We start from the raw sequence: 6,000 nt of genomic DNA, 5'->3' as shown, positions 1-6,000 counted from the left end.
ACAACTGTAGTTCTCACAGGAACGTATCTTCCACAAGCAGTGACTTGTGCCATACATTTTGTGGAGGCCGTTTTGTCAATCTCGCAAGACACATGCGACTGCACGAGGGAAGAAAGATATACAAGTGTGAGCGGTGTTCTGAGAACTTCCCAACAAAGTGGGACCTGAATAAGCATGTGAGGGCAGTACATCCAGGAGAAGTGTCATGTGGACAATTGATTTACAAATGTGAAATGTGCCCAAAGACCTTTGCCAAGAAGTGGAATCTTAAGCGTCACCGAAAACTGCACTCGAAGGTTATGTCAACCATGGGAAATGTGAAGTGTGACTGCTGTTCCAGAAGCAATGCAAGTGACAGGAATCTTGAAGCACACAGAAAGATCAACGTTTTGAAAGAAGGTTGTGTACCTGCTCCTAAAAAGGGGAATGTACATGGACAGAATGGCTTGCCAAAGCAGTTTGAAAAACATTGTGTCTGCTACATTTGTTGGAAATCATGTGGAACACCTTATAGACTCAAGAAACACATGCTTATCCATGCTGAAAATGGGCCAGCCAAATCTTACAACTCTGAAGTTCTCAAAGGTAAGTAAGGTCTCGCTGTGAAGTATGGGGACTCCTTTTGACCTATTGGTATGAATTCTACACTCACACATGAGCAGTATATTCCAAAAGGCTTACAAAAAATATATGTCTACACAGTGTATCTCTTTGGTAAGCTGTAATATGGCTTTTCATACAAGCTGTTGATGGTAGACCTTTTTTTTTTGCCTCCACCAAGAAACATCCCTGGAGGCATTATGTTTTCAGGTTGTCTGTCATTACTTCCACCCATCTGTATTGTGGACAGTGTTTAAACTAAAAAACTTTTTGAGGTATCCTAATGAAATGTGGCACCCATATGTATGAGTGGGTGAATTTGTGCCTGTCCAACTATGGGTGTAGATGCATAAGGACAAAGGTCAATGGTAAAGGTTAAATGCCCAAAATTTCACTTTTTCTGCCGCATATATTTATGTGAAATTCTGGAAGTTTGTTTTCTTGAAACTGTTTCAAGCAAACATAAGATTATTCTGCTACAAAAATACAGTTTATACAAAATAGTTACTGTCATCCAAAAATGGCAACTTCCGAGTTACCAAGCTGATGGTTTGGCAGTCTTATTTGAAACAGTAGAGTATCCCATTGAGGTAAGTGTCAAGGTTGAGCCTCATCTCCAGGAAACCTCCAGACATGAGCAATCAGCCATGACAACAACTACAATTGTATTACTACTGTGTTGGTAAGGGTGGGATTTCACGGAGCACGCGAACGATTTGCGAATGACGCGAATGGCAAAATCCAGCATTCGCATTTTAGTCTGCAAAAGATCGCCAAACAAACGTGAGGGTTCGGAAGCGTCGTCAATTGTTCGCGAATGTCGTTTTTACTTCGGCGAGAATTTCAAAAAAGTTTGAAATTTTTCACGAACCTTTTCCGCACAATTAGTCGGGATTTGCTCGTGAATTGTTCTCGAAAGTGTCTTTAAAGCTTCGTCATATGCGCAAGACCTTCGCAAGACACGCGCGATGTTCGCAAAATGTTCGTGAAACCCCAAACAGACTCCGAAGCTTCTGAGAATGTCTCGCGTATGTTACGCGAAATCTGCGAAGTTTTTCCGATCATTTTACGACGTAATCGCAAACTGTTCGCGTACCTTTTGAGACATTCTCGCGAACGTTTAGCGCACGTTTGGGGGATGTATGCCCTGTACGTTTTCTGCAAATAGAAATCGTAGCATACATCTAAACATCAAACAATTATTAACAACTATAGTAACAAAAGAAATTATAGACTAGCAAAGAGAAAGAATATTTGATATACAAAAAAAAAATTCGCAGAATATACTTAAAATCAATCTTAAGTATGTAAATTTCATTTGAACTATAGAGATTATGTGTTGGAGGAACTGCAAAAAAAAAAAAGATCAAATGCTTTACTAGTGGAGATACGTCCTAGGGGGAAAAAATGTAGGCAAACACACGATAGAGAAATGAGAGAAAACGAAAAGAGAAATAGAGGAAAGAAAAAAAATCAACTCAAGAAAGCTGATTTGAGTTGATCTTTTTTTTATTGCTTCCACCTCTCCTTGCTACATTTTCTCCCATAAAAATTTTTCGTTGTTCGCATTTCCGTCGCGTGTTCTTCGTGTACGTAACATGCTGTACTTTAGCAATGATACACACGACAATCGCACATACGTCGTGGGAACTTCGCACAAATTGCGCAAGAATAGTTTTCGGCTTCATTGTCGGAACACATTCGGAGAAAAACTTTTCCGAATGTTGGATTTTGTCATTCGCGTCCTTCGCAAATCGTTCGCGTGCTCCGTGAAATCCCACCCTAAGGGAGAGAGCAAAGATTTCCCTTTGTGTTGCAGATACTGTTTTATGGGGTAATTTCTGGCCGTGCAAAGGTGGCAAAACAATAACAAGTGAACAAAACTATATGTCGTGAGATGAGCTATTATTCCCAATGTGACAGAAAGATAGATACTGATATGCTGTATGTACATGTATTCTGATGAAGCAAATCTCTGCATTTTAATTGTTATTTGAAATTTATTCGGGAATGACAAATCCTTTCTCTTTCCCAGATAGAAAAATAAATGTCATACATATTTTATCAATTTCAGTACTTTTGTTGTGGTCTAGGCCTACAAGTAAAGCTATCAAATTTTGCTGGGAAGAATTTGACATTAAACCTGTTTTAAGTGTGGCCCATTTGCGGCGTAGGGCTGTGCGCCAGGGCTGAGGGGTGGCAGTGGGAGGGGTTTTCACCCCTATTGGTGAGTGTGTGCCCACTTGACTGAAAGGCTACTCACCCGCCTCATCCGCTTTTTCGCATTGAGTCGTGCTGAATAAGAATCCATACTGGATTCTGAAAGGGTGGGTACTTTGACTCACAACAATCAACAAAGATCAAGAGGGTGTGTGTGTGGGATGCGGGAGGAGGTTCAAGGGGAAGAGATGTGTGGCAGTTCACAGAGCAAGAACGAGCTGTGGAAGAGTGGCAGTAGGGCATGACTGCACCAGCACTGAGCTGGGTGAGACAGTGGGAGGTCCCAGTCAGGTTTCAGACCACAGAGCCGGAGACCCTCAGCATGCTCTACATGCTGTGTTTGAGCGGAAGGAGCTGATTGCATGGCCACCGGTGAGAAGTGATAAGTGGGAGCTTTTTGACATCAAGCTTGCGGGAGTTTTGAAAGTGGAATTGGCTGGGAGTGTTGAAAAGAAGATGCGTATGTTTGAGTGGTTGTGTTATGGGGCTTGTGCAGAAGAGTTTGGGATAAAGCCTGTGGGTAGTGGAGGTGGGGGGAATGTGGAGGGGGATTTTGGAAAGTCAGGGTCGAGGAGACAGTGGTTGATGGCCCAATTGAGGGCGGAGAAGAAGAGCTTGCGGCGTAGGTGTAGGCAGGCAGACGGAGAAAGGGCTAGTCTGAAGGGCTTGTATGAGGACCTGAAGAAGAGGTATGCGGATGTTAGGAGGGCTGAATATCAGTGTAGGAAGCGGAGGAGGAGGAGGAGGGAGAGGAGGGAGTTCTATAAGAATCTGCACAGGTTCACAAAGAGGTTGTTTGAGGAAGGGGTTTCAGGAAGTTTGGAGGTGTCGAAGGAAGAGCTCGAGAGGCATCTGAAGGCCACATACTGTGATGGAAGGAGAGAGAGGAGCCTTTTACTGGGGTGGCAGGGCTATTGAGGCCACAGGAGCCAGAGGTCAGCTTTGACTTGAGTGAGTTGAAGTTGTGGGAGGTTGAAGCCGTGGTTAAAAAGGCCCGAGCTGGTAGTGCAGCTGGGCAGAATGGCTTGTCCTACAAGCTGTTCAAGTACTGTCCTCGTGTCTGAAGGGTGCTGTGGCGGATCCTAAGGGTGATATGGCGGGAGCGGATTGTTCCAGTCAGCTGGTGTGTGGCAGAAGGGGTATATATCCCAAAGGAGAGGGATGCCAAAGGCATTGGCCAGTTTAGATCGATTTCGCTTCTCAATGTGGATGGTAAGATCCTCTTTAGTGTCTTGGCGAGGCGGTTGTCAGAATTTGTCATGAAGAACAAGTTTGTGGACACCTCTATACAGAAGGCAGGGATCCCGGGTTTTCCTGGGTGCATGGAGCATGTCCAGATGATTTGGGAGTCAATTCAGAGGTGCAAACGTGAGAAGGAGGATGTGGATGTCATCTGGTTGGATCTTGCAAATGCATATGGATCAGTTCCTCACAGGTATCTCAGCTTTGCTTTTGAGTTTTTCTGGGTCCCTAGGGTGATCCGGGAGATGGTGCAGAGCTACTACAGTCAGTTCAGGATGAGATTCACGACCCAGACTTACACAACAGAATGGCAAGCGCTAGAAATTGGCATCCCCATGGGGTGTCCAGTCTCGCCACTGTTGTTTGTCCTTGGGATGGAAGTGTTAACCCGGTGTGTGGCCCCGAGAATTGAAGGGTTGATGCTGGCTGCAGATGTGGTTGTGCCTTCGATTAGGGCTTTCATGGATGATCTCACAATCGTGTCTGGCAACGAGACCCAGGTCAAAGATGGCCTCCAAAGGTTAGAGGAGTTGGTGGCGTGGACACTGATGAAGTTCAAGGCCAAGAAGAGCCGCTCAGTGTCAGTGCGGAAGGGGAAGGTGGTCGCAAGGAGATTTCAGATTGGGGGAGAAGATATCCCTCGGGTCACTGAGCAGGGGGTAAAGAGCCTTGGGCGGTGGTATGAGGGCAAGTTGAATGACAGGCACTGAGGAGTTCAGATCTATGAGAAAGTGGTGGAGTGGTTGAAGAGGGTGGACAGGACACTCATCCCTGGGAATGCGAAGGTGTGGTGCTGCCAGTTTGGCTTGCTACCACGGATCATGTGGCAACTGCAGGTGTACGAGGTGGCAGTGTCCAGGGTTGAGAGGATGCAGCAGAAGATAAACTTGTACTACCGGAAGTGGTTAGGCGTTCCAAGAATGCTTACAGATCTGGCATTCTTTTGCAGATCAGGCAGGTTGCAATTGCCTATGACGTCAGTGATGGAGGAGTTTAAAGCTGGCAAGGTTAGGCTAGTGATGATGATGAGGGAGTCAAAGGACCAGGCAATAGCAGGAGTTAGGCCACCGATCCGCACAGGGAGGAAGTGGAGGGCGGAGGAGGCTGCGGAGGAGGCAGTGGCAATGGCAAAGTGGAAGGAGATGCAGGATGCGGTTCAGGTGGGTCGGAAAGGGGTCGGGTTTCATCAGGGTGTTGGATGGTACAGCAAGCAAGGCAGGAAGGGTAGGAGGGAGTTGGTGGTGGAGGCGGTTAAGGAGAAGGAGGAGGAGTATCGCTTTGCCAAGGCTGTACAGCAGGGAGTGCAGGGAGCATGGACTCGATGGGAAGGGGTGGAGCAGAGGAAGGTGTCATGGAATGACCTTTGGTCAATGTCCTCTGGAGCTGTGCGCTTCATGATCAGTTCCACTTTTGATGTTTTGCTGTCTCCAGTAAATCTTCAGAGATGGGGCATTGTGGAGGATGGTGGATGCAGGGTTTGCAACAAGGCGAAGGGCTCACTAGAGCACAAATTTGTCAGCATGTGGAGGTCTATTACAGGCCTATACATGGAGGCACAACCAGGTGTTGAAGGAGATGGCGGAGGTGGCGAGGGTGGCAGTGGAGGCAAGGAAGAAGAATGGGCCTCCTAGGGTGAGGGGAATCCGGTTTGTGAAGGAGGGGGTGAGATGCAGTGTGAGAAGGAAGGGTCAGAGGGATGATGGTGGAGGGATCTTAGCAGCGGGGGATGATTGGGAGGTGCGGGTGGATGAGGAATACCGTACAGTGCCAGAGGAGGTGGTAGTAACTGCCCTTCGGCCGGACATTGTGCTGGTGGCTAGGTCTGTGCACAGGTTAGCAATGGTGGAGCTGACTGTGCCATGGGAGACAAGGATGGATGAGGCAAGGGAAAGAAAGTTGGATAGGTGTGCTGAGTTGAGGGAGGAGTGTGAGAAAAGG

This window comes from Diadema antillarum, unplaced genomic scaffold (genome assembly GCF_040938485.1).
Source record: "Diadema antillarum isolate AM-2024a unplaced genomic scaffold, OU_Dant_1.0 scf00000030, whole genome shotgun sequence".
In the NCBI taxonomy this organism is placed as follows: Eukaryota; Metazoa; Echinodermata; class Echinoidea; order Diadematoida; family Diadematidae; genus Diadema; species Diadema antillarum.
The sequence above is the reverse complement of the archived record's forward strand: the minus strand, read 5'-3'. Positions refer to the sequence as shown.